Genomic DNA, 20,953 nt, shown 5'->3' on the forward strand with positions numbered 1-20,953 from the left:
TCTTATCAGGGCCAGGTGGGCCCTGATTGAGCTGGCCAGACCTGTGGTCAGCTACTCACTCAGCTGCTCTCACTGCTTTTCCCAGCCACAGCCCTACCCAGGGCTGCTTTTAGCCCTTGTCTACTGGTGTGGGGCAGCCACCCCACTACAGGTCACTTGCAATGTTTACCTACAAGATTGGACCTCAGTAAGAAAAATAGTATCCCAATGGTGATAGCTGCCTGCTGCATCCTGCCTAATCTCTCTGACGCAAAGGGGGGAAAGTTTCCGCCGAGGTGAAAGTGGAATGGCTGTCTGCTGAATTTGAACAGCCAGATACATGGGCTATAGGGAGAGCTCAACAGAGAGCTACACGGCTCAGAGAGGCTTTGAAAGACGCTTTTAGTAGTAAGACAGTGTTAGTGTGTGTTGCTGTAGTGTGCTCTGCCTGGCCTGTCTCTTCTGTGGACCAGAATGAATCTTGTAGTGAGTGCTGTGTATATAGGAATATAACAGTATCAATGCCCCTATTAATATTGTTTGTGAATGATATTATGGGTTCCATGACTCAGTGCAGTAACAGGAAATTGACCACTTTCAGAACTGCTCAGAACCAGCCAGCAAATGCTGTGAACTAATAAAGATGATTTATGTTCCAAAAATAGAATTTTATTCTGTGACAGAACCAGGCAAATAAAAAAAAAACATTCAGAACTTAATGAAACTTGATAAATTAAGGGAACAGAACAGAACTTATGAAAGGGCAAGAAAAGGCATTTCCATTTCAGGTACACATACACCAACCCTGTCTTTCACAGATCAGTATATGTGAAGCAGTTATTTTCTTTAATGTCCCCCTGGGTGGAGTGGTAAGGGTAGTACACTGACCCCTCATGCCACATGGAATGTTATGGGGGGATGTAAGGAGATCCCGATATAGAGATCTCTATGGGCTGCATAGGAAGGTGAGTATGGGATTGTTGAACCTGCAGGTCCACCAGAGTCTGCAACATCTGTTTGCAGTCTGAGGAGCTCTATCCTTGTCCATGCTGTCTGCAAGGGTCATCCTCCAGGCCCTCTGCTCATTCTCTGATGCAGCAGTGGCTTGCAGGATCTCCTGGAACATGGATGGGATGGAATTTAATAGTGCAAAGTGCAAGGTCATGCAGTTAGGAACTAACAACAAGAATTTTTGCTATAAGCTGAGACTTATCAGTTGGAAGCGTCAGGAGGAGAAAGACCTGGATGTATTGCTTGATCACAGGATGATTATGAGCCTCCAATGCGATGCAGCTGTGAAAAAGGCTAATGCAGTCTTAGGATGCATCAGGGGAGCTATTTCCAGTAGAGACAGGGAAGTGTTAGTACCATTATACAAAGCACTGGTGAGACCTCATCTGGAATACTGTGTGCAATTCTGGTCTCCCATGTTGAAGAAAGATGAATTCAGACTGGAACAGGTGCAGAGAAGGGCTACTAGAATGATCCAAGGAATGGAAAACCTACCTTATGAGCGGAGACTCAAAGAGCTTGGCTTGTTTAGCCTAACCAAAAGAAAGCTGAGGGAGATATGATTGCTCTCTATAAATACCAGGGGTGGAGAGGAGCTATTTAAGTTAACCACCAATGCTAACACAAGAACAAATAGATATAAACTGGTCACCAACAAGTTTAGGCTTGAAATCGGACAAAGGTTTCTAACCATCAGAGGAGTGAGGTTCTGAAACAGCCTTCTGAGGGGAGCAGTGGGGGCAAAAAACCTAACAGGCTTCAAGACTGAGCTTGATAAGTTTATGGAGGAGCTGGTATGATGAGACTGCCTATAATGGCGTGTAGCTGATCTGTGACTGCTAGCAGCAAATATCCCCAACAGCTAGGGATAGGACACAAGATGGGGAGGGCTCTGAATTACGACAGAGAATTCTTTCCCAGGAGTCTGGCTGTTGGGTCTTGCCCACGTGCTCAGGTCAGATTGGCAGAGACTCTGCGGGATTTCACCTTCCTCTGCATCATGGGTCAAGGGTCACTTGCAGGTTTAAACTAGAGTATATGGTGGATTCTCTGTAACTTGAAGTCTTAAAATCATGATTTGAGGACTTCAGGAACTCAGCCAGAAGTCAGGGTCTATTACAAGAGTGTGTGGGTAAGGTTCTGTAGCCTGTGATGTGCAGGAGATCAGACTTGATGGTCATGATGGTCCCTTCTGACTGTAAAGTCTGAGTCTGTCAGCCTGAGTCCTCTTCTTTCTCCTCTTTGTCTGGCCCAGGTGTTCTGCGGGAGTGGCGGGGGAGACCCTGAAGGCGGCAAAGGCAGCAACTGCAGATACAACACACAGAGGTACCATTGTCAGTGTATTCACGGTGGAAATTGAAACCTAAGACACTGACCTTGCTCCCCTTGCTCCCCAAAAGGTGTAAGCAGTGCATTCTCACTTCTGCTTGAGATTGATCGAGCTCAGCACCAGTCGCAGCACCAGCCATGGTGAGTATGGCCCTCTGGGGGTTTGGGACATGAGGAGGAAATAGATCCCTTGCATGATTCTAGTTGGACAGGGCAACGGCACTGAATACTGGCACTGTGTTCCACAGGGGTGCTGATTTTAGCTGCTCTCTCACTCCTGAGGAAACGAAGGAAGCGAGCACAGCTGCTGCTGGCCTCCCCGTGCCGCCCTGGTGTATATGCTTATAGCCTGTGTACTACAATGGTGCCTGTGGAAGTAATCACTGAGCGGCGTGGGAAAGCGTCCTACCGTGGTGGAAGAAATAAGGCAGCCCTCCACAGAAAGCCTCAGCAGAGGATTGCAGAGTACCTCCAAGAAAGTTGCATGGAGATCTCTGCGGAGGATTTACGAGACATTCCCGTAAATAAATAAATAAACATAAATAGACATAATAATAATAGACATAAATAAACTGCTCGGTGTTGCCTCCTCTGCCTAACTCTACAGGGGAATGAGAAGCAGATAACAGTTCTACCTCTATTCGTTGTTCTACTACCTCTTCTAGCACAAGTAAAAAAATAAGGAAATCAAAAGATGTGTCCTGCTACTTTGGGGTGCCTTTCCTGTAATTTCAAAGTACACAGCACACTTACCAGAGGTTCCTTCCCCTGCATCAGGCTCGGCCGTGCTCAGCTGTCGGGACTGGCTGGACTACGGCGGAGTTAAAAACAGGTCCTGGCTCACTGCACATGCCTGTCCCCCATACTTCTCTTCCTCTTCCTCGTCCATTTCCTCCTCCTCACTGTTCACAGCCAGGGCCTGCGACGCGGGCTCCTCGTAGGTATCCACAGGGCTCTTGCAGGTGCTGGTGGGGTCTCTGCCGAGAATGGCATGCAGCTGTTTGCAAAAGCAGCAGGTCTGTGGCTCAGCATCAGGGTGATTGTTAGCCTCCCTGGCTTTCGCCTACTGCAGCTCCTTGGCTTTCATGGGGTACTGCTGCTAGTCCCTGTTGTAGCCCTTCTCCTGTGTCCGCCAGAGTGATCTGCTCATAGATGGCCACATGTCTACGGCTGGTCCATAGCTGTGCCTGCACAGCCTCTTCTCCCCACAAGCCCAGGAGAGACAATACCTCCTGTCTACTAAAGGCAGGAGCACGTCTGCAGAGTGTAGCCAGCATGGGCAGCTGGGCAGTTAAGCTCACCAATGGAGAGTTGCTAGGTGTGCTCGCCAAGCTGGGCAACCAGGGAAAGGAATTTCAAAAATTCACAGGGCTTTAAAGGAGAAGGGGGTGCTTCCTGTCCACCTGGCCCCTGGGCAGCGGATTTCACACCCGGGGCCATAGCTCCTGAAGGCAGTCAGTGACAGTCAGTGTAAGTAACCGAGTTACGACAATCGTGACTACACTGCTCGGAGAGGTGGTGTTACTAAATCGGTGTAGAGAAGCACTTACGTCAGCAGACGCCAAATGTAAGGGAAGACACTTCCACAGCTAGGGCGATGTAAGCTGTGCTGTGCTGACCTAACTGTGTAGTGTAGACCAGGCCTTAGTTGAGGGCAGGAGCATTCGCTCCAAGACTCCAGACAAAGGGGCAGAAGACGCTATGACAAACATGAAGTGCGGAGGGAACTGCTGATGGGCTACAGAGCCTTTCTCTTCAAGGTCACCAGCCACAATACAGCACAGAATACTAGCGAGTTCAAGGTGCTGCAGAGTAGGAGTAGGAGTGAATGGTATGAGGGCCTGGAATGGGAATAACAAGGGGTTCGGTAGTGTGGGACGAAGGAGTGTTACTGAAACTATGCAGAGATCCAGGACTGGAATAGCAGTGGGGCTGCAGGGCAGGAGTGAGGAGCATTGAAAGAGCTGCGTGGGGAGCCCAGGACTGGAATAGCAGGGGGGTGCTGCAGGGCAGAACTGAGGGGCATTGGCAGAGCTGCGTGGGGAGTCCAGGACTGGAATAGCAGGGGGGTGCTGTAGCTCAGAAGTGCCGTGCTATAGCAGAATTACATGGGGGGTGCTGCAGGACTGAAATAATAGGAAGAACTTCATGGTCAGAAATGCAGCATTTCTGTGTGGCTTATGCTTGGCAGTGAATTTCTGCTCCAACAATGTTGGTAAACTCAGGGCATGTCTAACTGGGGAAATTGACCGGCATTGCTCTAATTGGGGCCCTACCCAATTCAGGGTCTATTCTGGTCAATTTCAGCACCTGAGCTTCCTGCAGCAGGGGGAGGCACTCGGAGATGGGTCTGAGAGCAGCCATGCAGGGGAAGGACAAGTCCTGTCACTCCCCAGCCTCGCTGGGACTCGCAGCTAGCACCCCTGGCTGGGGTGCTCCCAGCAGCATGGGGGAGATCAGATTTCACGGGAAAGGGCTTATTTCACAGCCTGTGACATGTTTTTCATGGCCATGAAATTGGTAGGGCCCTAGGTATAGCAGAAGAGCTACACCCCTACAGCTACGCCAGTGTAACTTCCTGTCAAAGCGTGGATTCACCACTGGGCATACCCCCTTGGGGCAGTGTGTGGCATAGCAGCTGTTCCTTCCCTAGCTTCTCCTGCCGACAGTCACTCCAGGCCTGAAATGGTCTACTTCACTCTCATGACAAAACCTTCAGGGCGGGTCGCATATGGTCTTGCCACTTTGGGTAGAAACAGAGTCCTGTATGTCTGTCATCCAATAGCTTCATGCTCCGTCTTCAGCCCAGCTACAGACGTACGTCTCTTCCAGACCTTATCTTCAGGGCCTCCACATCACCTTTGTCAATAGACTGGTAGGGGAACCCAGGCCCTCCCTCTACTCTGGATTCCAGCCTAGGGACCTTGTAATAAACAGGTACAGTCTGCCTAGTCAGACCTGCTGCTTCCTTCTTGGGCTGCTTCCTTCCACAGCCAGCCTCTAGGCCTTTCCACCAGCCCCTTCCTGGTGCACTTCTTCACAGATCCTGAAAGCAAATCCCCCCAATAGTTCTAGGGAACAAAATCCAAGTAAGAGCCCCATGCCAGGCCTATCCCACCCTAGGGAGGTTCTGGTGTCTAACAGTGTCTGGTCATCTTTTGGCCCCAGCCAGTCCTTCCTTCAGGCAGTCCCGGGATAGATCCTGGACTCACCCAGGTCTTCTTTCTAGGGGCTCTCTCATCCTCCTGGTCAGCCCCCACTGAGCTGTGCTTTCCCCCTTTTTACCACCAGGCTTGGCATCTCTCCTAGGTGAAGCAGGGCAGGGCTAACTGAGCCAACAGGCTCTCATTAACCCCCTCCCACCAAGTGCGTGGTTTGTTCACTCCATCATACTCCAAGTGCGGACATGGTCTTCCAGAATAAAAGTGACTTTATTCTGGAATAATTACTCCACCGCTTCTGGAAAAAAATCACCTTTATTTTGGAATAGAGTGTCCATGTGGCGAGTGATAGTATAGCTATAATGATGCCAGTCAAGTTCCTTGTGCAGACAAGCCCTAAAGGATAAAAGCAAATTGCCCGGGTTTTTTGCTGTGGGTTTTAGCTCCCCTCATGTCACCGTTACATGTGTAATAAATGTCCTCCCACCAAGACTAGGCCCTCTGACAAAAGCATTGGTGCAGAGGGAGGGGAAGGACATATCTCGAGACATGGGTAGCTAAGGTCTACTTGTCATGCTGCAAATACACACATGGCCCTTGCAGCTTCACAATGCTGTAACGTCACAGTTCTGGGTCTCCTCCGATTCGTGGTGGCGCAGGGCAGAGAAGGTGCAGGAGCAGCAGGGTGGCCTTTCACAGTGGACTCCATGGAGCAGACTGGAAAAGGCAGGGGCTGGGATGTATGTGTGGTGTCAGCACATCACATCCACCCTCCCCACACTGCTCCCTGAAAGCAGCTCCTAAGCCAGCACACAACAGCCATTGGCTGGGTCTGTGTGAGGGAGGGCCCTGACACCGAACAAAGCCAAAGACTGAACTGCTGTTTCAGTTGCCTAATCAGAGCGGCCTCTTGAGGCTGAGGCAGAAGTCACTGGTGGGGCAGCAGGAGTGGAGGAAGGAAGCTCACCTGCTAACTGTAATGAATTTGTGCTGGTCCTTTGCAGAAAAAGCTTGTCCAGGCGTGTCACCCAGCTCAGCGTGAGACTGAACTGTCTCAATTTTCAGTGCACAAAATCAGCATCACCCCCAGCACAATCAGCTTGGATGCTATTCCAGAGTCCTCTGAACTTTCAGAACTTACATGCTGTCGTCCCACCACACAACATCCCAGTGTTGCCTTCTGACACTGCATCTCAACATGCAGACACAATGTCACAATGCAGGGGCTGGACACATACGCTGGCCGTGCAGGACAAGTGCTTACACAGGAACGTAGGACCGAAAGGGACCTCGTGGGTCATCCACTCTAGTCCCCTGCTGTCACAGGTAACCCTATCATATAATCCCATTCATAAATCTATCAAGCTCCATCTTAAACCCAGCTAGGTTGCTTGCCCCCACTTAATGCTTCATGATGGTAGCTTTAAGCTTGAGATCCTTTTAATAATAGTCACTTAATCTGTGTATCCTTCCATCGATTGATCCGTCTGTAGTGTAGTGTACCCATCAATGTGGTTCCTTAGCACTTATAAAGCACTTTAGATTTTCAGTTCATTTACACCTAACTGATGATCCCTGTGTGCTAGCAGTCTCCTTGCCTGCACTACTTAAGGAAATATGTTAACTTCTGCACTGCAAACCAACCTATTAATAACAGATCTCGCCATCAGGCTCTTTCTCCAGTGCCGTGCCCCATAGCAGTGACCATCTTGGCCTGAGCAGAAGCTAGGAGCTCTCCAGCAAGTCAGTGCATAGAGTAAATAAACTGAAATAACATTTCCCAGGCTGCCTTGCTAGGTAGGAATCTGAGCCTACCTGAACCAGACAGGTGAAAGCTGCCACGCCTGACCCAGACACCATAGGGTTAGTTTGGCAGACAACATCATCACACAAACAGCACCACTGCCTGCTGACTCTGGCCCAGCTGCCTCTAGAGTTGGGCCTGCCCACCCTGCCAGTTTTGGCCCAGCTGCCTCTAGGACTGGCCCCATGCACCTCTGGGCATCACCCAAGCTTCTCTGGGGCAGGCCCGCCCAGGCCCAGCCATCTGCCCTGGAAATGCTCTACCGCTGTGAGAAGCTGATACTGAGAGGTACCCCTGGACTGGATGAATCCCTGGAGCTGTAGTAAATGTCTGCATGCATACAACCAGTACAATTGCCCAGCTCTTTAGATGTTTCTGTAACTCCATGTTGGAGAGAAGATTTTTGTAACAATGTATGTTTAAAAGCATCCAGCACATGCATGTGAGATTTCTTCACATGCTTATGCTGTGTCAGTAATGGGATCAGTAAAATCCGCAAGAATTAATGGTTGGCTCTGAGTGATCATTCCAGATTAGGTCTGTAGATCAGAACTAGCGCTATTACCCAAACCCTAACCCTGGTTCTAAACCCAGCCAAACTTGGAGACGGTCCAGATCCAAATTTGGCAACTTGGTTTTACCGCTGTAATGAGAAGAACCAAAACCACAGATCCAAACACCACGCAAACATCAGGAAAGTTCAGGTCCAAATCAAAATCCAAACTTGGTGACTCGGGCCCATCTCTAACCCAAGCAAAGAAAAACTCAGCTCAGCCATCAGAAGACTCCTGGCTGGTGCTGGAGGGTAGTATTTGCTTTGCCACCTTTAAATCTGCCTGTTTGGCCTCCTGGGCATATGGACTCTGCCCCCGTGTGTGAGGAGAGGAGTGAGATCTTTGAGCACGTGTATGACTGACAATCATTGTGCTTCCAGAACAAGCCAGTGCTGTGTGAGGCAAGTTTCAGCCTTTGCATGCAGCACTATTTGACCCTTACTCAGCCCATTCATTCCTTCTGTACAAAAGCAAGTCTTAGTTAATTCCATTTTGATGAAAGATGTGGAGCACAGAGAAGCTGGGAAACAGAAGCTACTTTCTCATATCACAGTGTAGCTGGGTGACAGCTGCCTTCTGTTCTCTTTCCCCTCCCTCCGCCTGAAGAAACAGGCCGAGGATGCACCACTGCCTGAACTGGGGTGAAAGCAGAATTTGCCATCTGTGTTTGTAAAGTTGTGCATGACAAGCAGCACAGTTCACGTCAGTTTTTATATCAGATTAATATTTCCTTAATACTGGCTATTACCACACAGTGTATAGGCCTGCTCTGGCCAGCCAGTCACTAGTAAGTATCTGCAGGCTTTCTAGTAAAGTGGTAGATAAAGGGCCTGCTTGTCTACTTTCTCACACCACTTTTTATGCCATTGAGGTCAGTGGAGTTACACCCACGTAAAACCGGTGTCATGGAGTCGAGGAGCTGGCCTGTATCCTTGATTTGACAGCTCGTTTAGGTAGCCATTTTATAAAGGCGCAGTACTAATAGCTATCTGCCGGGATAGGATTTAATAGGGATGAAGCTGATGTAGACACTATTATTTAAAAGTACAGAATTTAAAAGAGAATGATTTCCTTTCTGAAGGGTTTTTCTTTTAGCTGTCCTATCGAATTCTATAGCAGGGATATAACTCTCTAGTCAATTTTACAGGAGGGCTCAGAAATCTATACAAAGGTCAATACATATTTTCTTACTGTAGGTTTTTTCCTTAAAGGTAGAATATGACAGTGCTAATCCACATACTGCCACCCCCTGGCTGGGCACAGAGTTCACCGCTGTGCCACATACTAGGTCGGGGAACCTGAGGGTGTCCAGCTCAGCACCATGGGATGACGGTATTCTGGTGGTGAACGGGGCTCATTTTTCACATGCTACCTGGACTAGGAAAATTCAGGCTGCAATCATTCAGCATGGGATTTCCTTGAACCTCCCCATCAGTATAACTGGGTTCACTCCCTCCCTCTTGTGGGATGAGCAGAAGCCAGTCTTGAGCTCCCTCTAGTGCTGGGTTCCCCCATACATGCCCCCAAAGAACCCCAAGTCCTAGAGTGACAGTTTTTCCCTCCCTATCTGCAAACAGCAGGGTTTATTGAGCCTCTGTGTTCAGTCAGCGCCAAACGCCCCCTCTCATCATGAATGGACCTCAGCTGGAAGCTGGATACACATATGGGGTCCTATGTGTTTGCACACATGAAAGTGTGGGCACTTCTGGGCACACACATCGTGGAGACTTATGTACACGTGCACACACAGGTGCCAGCATGCACACACCTACACATGCAGGTTACGGTGTGCACCCCCCCACAGAGACACACAGACACCTACTTGCACTCATATATAGACGGGAACCATAAGTGAATTGATGCTTTGGTTGCACTCCCAGATTCCCTCTGCAGTAGCTGTGTCCCATGAGGGGCTAGGAGCTGCAGGAGAACACAGGGAATGCAGAGCATAACTCTGTAACTGAATGTCCCAAGCAAACCAGCCCTTCGCGTTGTGTGATCAAGAGAAGCCACCTTCAGGCTCAAGAATAACAGATGCATTTACCACACAACAATCTGTCTGTCTGCCTCGGTACTTACATGGCCCCTATTATTACGGTATCTGAGGGCCTCCCAAGCATTTAAAAATAGAACTAACACTCATCTCGCTTTCTTCCTCCCCAGCCTGTAGCAGAAATAGTTTGATGAGTACGTAGTTCTATTGCAGCTAGGAGGAGAGAAATGAAACTGCAGAGCTGGCAGTGCAGCTCTCCAGCTTTCTTCAGGCTGCAACCACTGGCTGCTTCACTGATGCCTCCCTGAAGACCATGCTGTTCAAAGGACGGCAGGTTTAGAACAAGGACCAGTTGTTCGAACGTGCATCTTCTGAGCCTGATTAACAATAAGGAGAGCGATGTTGACATAACTGGAACCTTGGGAGATAAACGCCTGACACACCCCCTCCCCGCCCACCCCAGTCATTTGTTCACCGAGCCCTAAAGGCAGGGAAGAATTGAAGCAGTTAGGAAATGTCTTTCTATACAGAAGGCAATGGGAACTGGATGGCTCAACAAACTATTTGGTTCCTGGAAGGAGGAGAATTGTCTTGTGGTTAAAGCAGGGCACAGGTAGTTGGGAGGGTTGCATTGTAGTCTTACCTCTGACACTAATTCACTGTGTGACCTTGAAAAAGCCACGTCCCTGTTCTGTGCCTCAGTCTCCCCATCTGTACATTAGGGATCATAATGCCAAGTATCAGAGGGGTAGCCATGTTAGTCTGCATCCACAAAAACAACAAGGAGTCCAGTGGCACCTTAAAGTCTAACAGATTTATTTGGGCATAAGCTTTCATAGGTAAAAAAACCTACTTCTTCTTCTTCAGCATCTGAAGAAGTGGGTTTTTTACCCACAAAAGCTTATGCCCAAATAAATCTGTTAGTCTTTAAGGTGCCACCAGACTCCTCGTTGTTTTTAGGGATCATAATATTCCCCTGCCTCCAAAGTGAAGTTTAACTCACTATTTGTAAGGCAGTTTTATAAATCCCTGCATAAAAGAGGCTACAGAGGGGCCATGTAATGTTTTCAGTAATGCTTAATGACCCTAGACCATGTAGGTAGTGTCTGTAATTAGTAACATCTGACAGCTCTTCAGTGGCCTAAATGGAATGAGCTGGTGAGTTCTTAGTCTAGCTGCTTGTGATGAGGTGTCCACAGCATAGAATCACCCCCTCACCTGGGCCCTTTGTTGACAATCTTAGGGGAAGTCAAGGACTAAATGGGCCCTGGAGATTGAACTGAGATAGAGTCGCATTGGTGGGCAGGTAGGGGCAAGCTTGCCCTGCAGCTGCCTATGCTGGACCTGTTCTGTGGACAAGCAGAGGATCCAGTCTCTGAGGAGCTCCTTCTGGAAGTTTGCCTGGGGTTCTCCACTGGCCTTCCATTACATTGGTGGGCTCCACCCGCCATCCCAAGATTTCAACAGGCTGGCACAAGTGATGCTCAGCTTGCACTGTCCCTCCCACACCCTGCTGTCTAGGTGGCTCCTGCAGTGGCATGGCCAAGGGAGGGGCATGACAGGGAATGGGTGAGCTACTCCTAGCCCTAAAGAATGTCTCCAATGTGCCATGTGACATGTGCAGCAGCAGCCTGCGGAAGCCAGGACATCAGGCGGCAGCTGCAGGAGCATAGCCCAGATGCATCAAGACTCCAGAGGCTCAGAAATGATGCGCAGCTCATTCTCTGAAAGCACAGTCAGGGAACATTTCCCATCACTTCGGCTTCGTGATTTACCCTTTCAGGCATCAAGTGTGTGTCTGTGAGTCTGCCCCAATGCTGGCACTATGCCAACTACAGCAAGGCATGCCGATGAAAAATAAAGTGAATAACAATAACTCACAGGAATAAAACATATACAGACCCGTGGAGGATAGGTCTGTCCATGGCTATTAGCCAAGATGGTCAGGGATGCAACCTCATGCTCTGGGTGTCTCTAGGCCTCTGACTGCCAGATGCTGAAACTGGATGACAGGGGATAGATCACTTGATAATTGCCCTGTTCTGTTCATTTCCTCTGAAGCACTTGGCATTGGCCCCTGTTGGAAGACAGGATATTTGGCTAGAAGGACCATTGGTCTGTCCCAGTATGGCCATTCTCATGTTCTTAAATGATAATAATTCACCCATCTTTAGCACCTGTTATCTTTTACACGCATCAGTGGGTTTACCCTCACAACACCCCTGTGAGCCAGCTCAGAATTTTCATCCCCATTTCACAGATGAGGAAACTGAGGCACTGCACAGTCACACAGCAAATCAGTGGGAGTGCCATGAACACAACCCAGGAGCACAGACTGCCAGTCCTGTGCTCTAACTAGAAATGCTCCCCCCCCCCCCCGCCGTGACAAACTAGAATCAAGAGTCCTGACTCACAATCCTCCTGCTCTAACAACACTCCCTTCCCCAAGCAAGAAATACAACTTCTGAGTATTGACTCCACAGCCTCCTGCTCTAACCTTTAGACACACAGCTTAAATGTGTTTTGTGTGTGACAAAGGGATATTCAGGTCAGAGGTAAAGGATGTCCCTCAGAAAAAGGGAGAGTTCAGAGCAGAAAACCCGGAGAAGTTTGGCTTCTGACCAGACATTCCAGTAGATTTGGACCTAAACTCTTCCTCCTGTCCTCAGTCCAGTAGACAGACCCCCCCAGAACATGAAGTGCTTCTTAAGTGGCTTCTTCCTTGAGAGGAAGGATTGTCCAGTGGTTAGGCCACTAGCAGAAAAGTCCCTTTTCTGCCATAGACTTCCTCCGTGATCTTGAGCAAATCACTTTAGTCTCTCAGTGCCTCCATTCCCCTTCTGTAAAATAGGGACAATAGCACCACCCCATCTCACAGGGTGTTGTGAAGATTTAAATACTAGGCTAATGGGGGTCATTATAAGTACTTGAGGTTGAGATTCCTTGTACAGCTGCCTCTCTCCTGCTAATGAATTCACAGACCACCGGGCTATTAAGGAATTGATTCAGGAAGATAGGCTTCTTCTGAGCCATCTGTTGGGGAAACATCTGGCAGTTTCCTGATACCCCACATAGGGGAAGGCACACCTGGCTCTTCTGCCCAGCAACATCACTCCTGATGACTGTATCTAGACTTGTAGTTGAAGCATCCCCAGGTCTGAATAGCCCCTAGTCTGGGGAATGGAACCTGTGAGGCTGGGGCTGGATTGATTAGACTTGAGCACAGTTGGTTCAACTGGGCTGAGATTTCTGACCTAGAGCTGAGAGTGGAGCAAGTGTAGAGAGGCCAGGGCACCTACAGATGCTTGGGGCATCTGGTGCGCGCTGCAGAGAGGCCTGCAGATTAATGAATAAGCACAGTGCCAAGCACCCTTTGGGTGTGTGCACTGAGGGAATGTCTGGCTGCATATACTGACCTGCCAGCTTTTCGTTCCCCTGCGTGTTCTAGTTCTGTAAATGTCATTTTGGCTGTAAAATTCCATTTGATGTCTTTCTATGAAGGTGCTTTCAGTAATTTGTGTTCCCAGAAGAGCGGGGATTTGTAGGCTCCTGCAGGGAGCTAGGATAACTCATTGCCCTTCTATGGCACCTTCCAGCCAAGGATCTCAAAGCTTTTTGCACAGCTGATCTCATCACACTGCACAAGCTAGGCTATCTGAGGGTGATCCTGCTGCTACTGAAGTCAGGGCCACCTCAGCTCATTCAACTGTTCAGCTCTGGGCCCCTGGCTGGGTACACCTGGTGGCTGAGCTTCGTGACTTTGTCCTCACCCACAACCATTTCAGATTTGGGGACAATTTATACCTTCAAGTCAGTGGCACTGCTATGGGTACCCGCATGGCCCCACAGTATGACAACATTTTTATGGCTGACTTAGAACAACGCTTCCTCAGCTCTCGTCCCCTAGATCCCCTCCTCTACTTGTGCTATATTGATGACATCATCATATGGACCTATGGGAAGGAGGCCCTTGAAGAATTCCACCTGGATTTCAACAAGTTCCACCCCACCATCAACCTCAGCCTGGACACAGTCCACACAAGAGATCCACTTCCTGGACACTACAGTGCAAATAAGTGATAAACACCACCCTATACCGGAAACCTACTGACCGCTATAGTTGCCTACATACCTCCAGCTTCCATCCAAGACACATCACACGATCCATCGTCTACAGCCAAGCCCTAAGATACAACCGCATTTGCTCCAACCCCTCAGACAGAGACAAACACCTACAAAATCTTTATCAAGCATTCTTAAAACTACAATACCCACCTGGGGAAGTGAGGAAACAGATAGACAGAGCGAGATGGATACCAAGAAGTCACCTACTAGAGGACAGGCCCAACAAGGAAAATAACAGAACATCATTGGCCATCACATACAGCCCCCAACTAAAACCTCTCCAGAACATTATCAACGATCTACAACCTATCCTGGAAAATGATCCCTCACTCTCACAGACTTTGGGAGACAGGCCAGTCCTCGCTTACAGACAGCCCCCCAACCTGAAGCAAATACTCACCAGCAACTACACACCACACCACAGAAACACTAACCCAGGAACCAATCCCTGTAGCAAACCTCGTTGCCTACTCTGTCCCCATATCTACTCTAGCGACACCATCAGAGGACCCAACCACATCAGCCACACCATCAGAGGCTCATTCACCTGCATGTCTACTAATGTGATATATGCCATCCTGTGCCAGCAATGCTCCTCTGCCACGTACATTGGCCAAACCGGACAGTCCCTACGTAAAAGAATAAATGGACACAAATCGGACATCAGGAATGGTAACACACCAAAGCCAGTGGAAGAACACTTCAGTCTTCCTGGACATTCTATAACAGATTTGAAAGTAGCCATCCTTCAACAAAAGAACTTCAGAAACAGACTTCAAAGAGAAACAGCAGAACTAAAATTCATTTGCAAATTTAACACCATTAATTTGGGCTTGAATACAGACTGGGAGTGGCTGGCTCATTACAAAAGCAGCTTTGCCTCACCTGGAATTGACACCTCCTCATCTATTATTGGGAGTGGACTACATCCACCTTGATCGAATTGGCCTTGTCAACACTGGTTCTCCACTTGTGAGGTAACTCCCTTCTCTTCATGAGTCAGTATATTTATGTCTGCATCTGTAATTTTCACTCCATGCATCTGAAGAAGTGGGGTTTTTACCTACGAAAGCTTATGCCCAGATAAATCTGTTAGTCTTTAAGGTACCACCGGACTCCTTGTTGTTTCTGTGGATACAGACTAACACGGTTCCCCTCTGATACTTGTCATTTATTAGGGTTACTCTTCAGGGGGAGGCACGGGGGTAATTCTGTAATTCTATTAATGTACTGCTTATGTCACTTGTGTGTTCATATGGAGCTCTACTCCTCCCTTCTGCAAGTCCCCTCCCGATGGAGCTACCCTGCAGGACCTAGGTTTCCCAGGACTGGGTTCCTCCAGCCCTAGAACCAGATGAACACACACACACACACACTAACAGAGCAAGTCTGAGCAGACCGGGTCAATCAGCACTCTCAAGCTGACCCCCTTATATGTCCCTGTACTCAATGGGCTGGGTCAAGCAGCACCTTCAAGCTGTCACCCTTATGTGCCCCTGGTCTCAATAGGCTGGGCCAAGCAGCACTTTCAGCTGCCCTCCGCCCCCCTTATATGCCACAGGTTTAACACGTCCCTATCCCCACTTTCACGTCACAATTGTACTGGTAGTAACCCACTTGATGAGCAAACCCCACAGGATTTTTGGGCGCTACAGGGGTCTTTAGCTTAGATAAAAGAAGTGTTGCTGCAGAGTAAATGGGGGAAGTTCAGAGAGAGAGAGAGAAGCAACCAGCTTAACCATAAAAGTTATTTATTGAATAATAGGGATAACTACACAAGGAGAGCCTAAACCAACATAACAGTTACATTATTAAAGGTTAACACCTGAGGTAGAAAAGAAACGAGAGAGAGAGAGTGAGAGGGAGGGATCTCACCCACTCCAGGAGGCTTGAACTGGTCAGGGTTCCCAGGTGATGGTGGAGGCTCAGGGGTCCTGAGTGATGGAGACAGGCAGAGCCCCCAGAATGATCAGTCAGAAAATGGAGTCCCAGTGGAACTGATGTAGAGTTTGGATCCATGCATCAGACCACTTACTGGAGGATGAGTAGGGATTTTTGTAGGGAAAATACAATGGTTCAAGGGAGAACACTAGATTTGTTTATGGGTAAACTGATGACTTAAGGGTTTTCTTTAGGCTAGACAATAGGAGCTGATCACTCTTGGCTATGGGTGATGTTTTCTTCCAGGGAGCTCACAATGCAGCTAGGCTGCTTCAGTATTTTGGATATCAATCAAGAATTTATTACTAGAATTGGTCTGATAATTGCTGAGCAGGGTGTGTGCAGGCGTAAATTCATTAACATCTGGAGCAGAGATTCCCATGATGCAGTGCTTCCCTGCTTTTCTGGTCCAAGAGTTCAGTGCGGTTCTCTGTTCTCCATTCTGTATGCAAATTGAGACGTCTCCCTGTCCCATCTTTCATGCAGATGAGGCTAGGGGAGTTGTCTCTGTTTTCCATTCTCTAGGCTAATGGAGATGTCTTAATCTTGTCACCCTTGTCAGGAGGGATTTAGGTGTATCTCCCATCTGCCCTTCATTGCTCTCTGCAAGTTTTTTTCTCTGATGGGTTTTGGTTTAAGGAGAGGCTGGTGGAGTGGTGTCTTTCATGAGTCAGACAGGCTAGATATTGCACCCTGGTTCCCCAAGAACACAGAGCTGACTGGTATCAAATTGGGATAATAGCACCGCCCTATATCGCCGGACTGTTGTGAGCATAATACGTAGCTCTTATTAAAAGTGCTTTTCAGCAGTTGATTTTAAAGCACTTTACAAAGGAGGTTGGAATCATTAGCCTCATTTTACATATGGAGAAACTGAGGCACAGAGAGGGGCTGCAACTTGCCCCAAGTCAGCCAGCACGCATTAAGGCTGTGAGGTGCTCAGATACTATGGAAACAGGACCACATAAGTACCATAGATACAAATATATTATCTCGTAATTTGGGGGTGGGGGGCACTCCTGATTTTTGAACAGGCGGGACTGGCAACTCTGCCTCTCCTATGACACATGTACCAACATAGGGGGCTTTGCTGCCCCCAGCAGGTGGAGTTGATAGAGGGTGGTATACAAGAGTTACTCCTGCCCTTGGTGTGAGGAGCAGAATGAATGGAGGAGCAGATTGGGATGGGGTATAGTAAAAACTATTGCAGCCCTGAGACCCAGAAACTGACACTTTGCTGTATCTATGGCTATGTCTACATTACATTGTAAACTCGAGGTAGATACGCTGGAGGGTGGTGATAGGATACAGAGGGACCTAGACAAATTGGAGGATTGGGCCAAAAGAAATCTGATGAGGTTCAACAAGGACAAGTACAGAGTCCTGCACTTAGGACGGAAGAATCCCATGCACCGCTACAGACTAGGGACCAAGTGGCTAGGCAGCAGTTCTGCGGAAAAGGACCTAGGGGTGACAGTGGACGAGAAGCTGGATATGAGTCAACAGTGTGCCCTTGTTGCCAAGAAGGCCAATGGCATTTTGGGATGTATAAGTAGGGGCATTGCCAGCAGATCGAGGGACGTGACCGTTCCCCTCTATTCGACACTGGTGAGGCCTCATCTGGAGTACTGTGTCCAGTTTTGGGCCCCACACTACAAGAAGGATGTGGAAAAATTGGAAAGAGACCAGCAGAGGGCAACAAAAATGATTAGGGGACTAGAACACATGAGTTATGAGGCGAGGCTGAGGGAACTGGGGATGTTTAGTCTACGGAAGAGAATAATGAGGGGGGATTTGATAGCTACTTTCAACTACCTGAAAGGGGGTTCCAAAGAGGATGGCTCTAGACTGTTCTCAGTGGTAGCAGATGACAGAACAAGGAGTAATGGTCTCAAGTTGCAGTGGGGGAGGTTTAGGTTGGATATTAGGAAAAACTTTTTCACTAGGAGGGTGGTGAAACACTGGAATGCGTTACCTAGGGAGGTGGTGGAATCTCCTTCCTTAGAAGTTTTTAAGGTCAGGCTTGACAAAGCCCTGGCTGGGATGATTTAATTGGGGATTGGTCCTGCTTTGAGCAGGGGGTTGGACTAGATGACCTCCTGAGGTCCCTTCCAACCCTGATATTCTATGATTCTATGATTCTGTGGGACCTGGGCTTGTGGACTTGGTGTTTCCAAGCCTGCATTTGAGCATCCACATTGCATTGTAAACCTGGGCTTACAACTGGTGGACCTGGGTCTCATAGCCGTGCTAATGTGTCCATGCTGTGCTACGCAGACCTTCTGACTCAGGTTTGTGGCTTGAGCCATGTCCACACCGCAAAATGGCAGGGCTTGGAGCCAAGTCAGAGCTGGATCTGACCCACCCCACTAGCAGGGTCTAGGACCCAGGTCCTGAGTGCTCACTCAGCAGAGCGAGCCAGACTGATCTGTATGGGGACGGAAGGGAGGTTTGGGCTCAAAACTGAGTCAGAGGCCTGGCTTAGTGTGTGGTGTAGACAGACCCCATGGGGCTTTGCACCCCGAGCGGGGGGGGTACATATGGGCTAGTGATCAGTGGAGTTACTCCCTTCCTTGGTGGGGGCGAGGAGGGGAGAGATGGGGTTGGCTCCCCTGGTTCTGCCCCCCGCCCCCGCACGGGTCCCCCGCTGGGCCCCCAGCCTCCCTCTCTGCGCAGGGGCGCGCGGCGGCTCCGCACCCCCGGGGCCGGGGCGCGTGCCGCATTTCGCTCCGGTCCCCTCCGCTCCTCTCGTCTGCCCCCCTCGCACCCCTTCCCCGGCTCCCCTCTTAAGGTGGCCCAGCGGGATGCCCGTCGGTGCCTCCCCGCTCTGCAGACCGCCCTCCGGCAGGGTTGCCTTAAGGAGGCTCCTTCGCACCGCCACGAGCGGAGCTGCATTCCCGGCGCTGCCTATAAAAGGGCTCGATCCAGCCCGTGGGCGGCTGAGCAGGATCCACCCGGGAGCCGGGCGAACCTCTGGCGAGCTCCTGCCGGTCAGGGCACTTGCTGGCGCGCGGCGGAGAGGGCGCTGGCGAGCCTGTAGCCGGGCCGGACCCATTTCCTCCCTGCGGTGGGAGCTGCTCGCGAGCCAGCCCGGCGGACACGTTCAGGTGCAGAATCGCTCTGGATTCCCAGAGAGCCCCATGGTGAGACCCCTCCCGCCCGCGCATCTCCCCAGGTAAGAGCGGGACCTCGGGTCCTTTCCTGCGCGAGGCGTGGGATCAGGGGAGCGGAGATGACCTTGCCATCTCCGCGCTGCACAAGCGCTTCTTTTGATAACATAATCTTCGGAGTAGCAGTGGGGCCGACCCTGGATCCAGGCATCCCAAACTTTAGCGGTGCTTGGAATCCAAATCTGGGTCTGAATTTTGAGAGCAACCTCATCTTTGCAATGGGCCAAACTATAACTGCAGATCAGAACGCCCCCAACATAGCGGCTGTTCAAAATCCAGATTGGAATTTTCCAGCTTGGGGTCCATATCTTCCATCTATCACCGTAGCATCGAAGTAACTGTGATAGGATCTCAGATCACGGTACCAAAATTCACCAACTCACCTTCCCAGTGGGGCTGTGAAGCTATTATTCCTGTTTTACAGATGGGGAAACCAAGGTGAAATGACTTGCCCAACGATGCACAGTGAATTGTTGGCAGAGCTGGAGACCTGACCCAGGTGTCCAAGCTTCCAGTCTTCTCTTTAAACTGCTAGGCAACACTCCCTCTCCTGCTCAGTTTGAGAGAGGCTACAGCCCCCTGATGAAGATGGTCTGATGACACAGAGGGTATGTCTACACTGCAAAGAAAAATCTGCAATACTGTCTCAGACCCCAAGTCAATTGATTCATTGGGCTTGAGTTATGGGGCCAAAAAAATCAGTGTAGATGTTTGGACTCAGGCTGGAGCCTGGCCTCTGAGACCCTCCCTCTGGCCGGGTTTCAGAGCAGGAACATCTACGCTATTGTTGTTACCCTCATCACCCAAGCCCCACAAGCCCAAATCAATTAACCTAGGGTCTGAGATTCGGTGCTGTGGGTCTTTTTTTTTTGCAGTGTAGGTATACCCAGGGAAACCCAAGACACCACAAATGCAAGATGTCAAATTCCTTTGTAGTGGGTCCAAATCCTTATTTGAACAGGTCATGAAGAGACAGCGAGTGGGCCTTCAAGGTGGGAGAAGGGGGGTAGGGAGGTGTTAAGGGGAAGAAAAACATCTAGCCCTTTTCACCTCTGCTCTTAAAGGGGTGTTTTCTTGCAAATTTGCTGGTTTCTTAGGAGCAATTTCATTTGGCCTGGAGCCTCCCAAGTGAGGATGGAAAGTGCTTGGCTCTCCTGCCTAGCCTTGCCAATCACTCCATTGAACCAGGAGCAGGGAGAGGTGGGAAAGCGATGTTAGCAGCAAAGGTATAAGAGTCAGGGGAGGGAATCCCCATGGTGTTGCGAAGTGTGGGAAGCGGCACTGTTTCCTGAGTAACGCCCTGGAAGGAGCTAGTCTCTGAGTGCAGGGGGAGGCAGGGGCAGATCCGGTCAGCAGCAATGCAGAACCAAGCATGTATGCCGCCCAGCAGTAGTGACTGGGGATAAATATACAGCTGGCCACATGCAGCTTCTGCAGGCACTTCCTGCCCTATGGCAGGACAGTGGTAGGAAAGAAGCCTGTTCATGAGTGAAGGAGTACAGCCGCTTTCTGCTCTAACCTGGTTCCACATCCACTTGGGTTCAAATCCTGTTTGGTTCTAATGTGCAGAACGGCTTTGGAGACCTCCGCCTCGTTTCTGCCGGTCGCCAAGCAGCAGTCTGTTTGCGAGAGGCCCTAGGACAGGTGGGCGTTACAAGTCAGGAGACGGGTGCATTGAGAGAGCCGCATGGCATTCCAGCAGAGGAGAGACCATTGTAATTCAGGAGATAGGTACACTGACAAGGGGTTAGGGGAAGGCAGGCCTGCAGTCGTAGAGAAGATTACAAAGCAGGAGTGAAGCGCACTAACAGAGCTATCTGTGGAGTCCAGGAGTGGAATAGCTGGGCAGGGGGAAAAGACGGCATGTCAGGAGTGAGGGGCATTGG

General features: G+C 49.7%; 1 protein-coding gene across 1 annotated transcript in view; it reads left to right on the top strand.

Annotated features, from left to right (window-relative positions):
• The first annotated feature begins 18,722 nt into the window (after window positions 1–18,722).
• The window catches only part of LOC142000225 (galactosylgalactosylxylosylprotein 3-beta-glucuronosyltransferase 1-like), a 42,085-nt gene continuing 39,854 nt past the window's right edge, over window positions 18,723–20,953 (top strand). The window contains exon 1 of the mRNA XM_074974317.1: window positions 18,723–19,072. The gene's annotated coding sequence lies outside the window, so the exon portion shown is untranslated. The remainder of the gene's footprint in view (window positions 19,073–20,953) is intronic.

The sequence above is a fragment of the Natator depressus genome, chromosome 1, assembly GCF_965152275.1.
Source record: "Natator depressus isolate rNatDep1 chromosome 1, rNatDep2.hap1, whole genome shotgun sequence".
Classification (NCBI taxonomy): Eukaryota; Metazoa; Chordata; order Testudines; family Cheloniidae; genus Natator; species Natator depressus.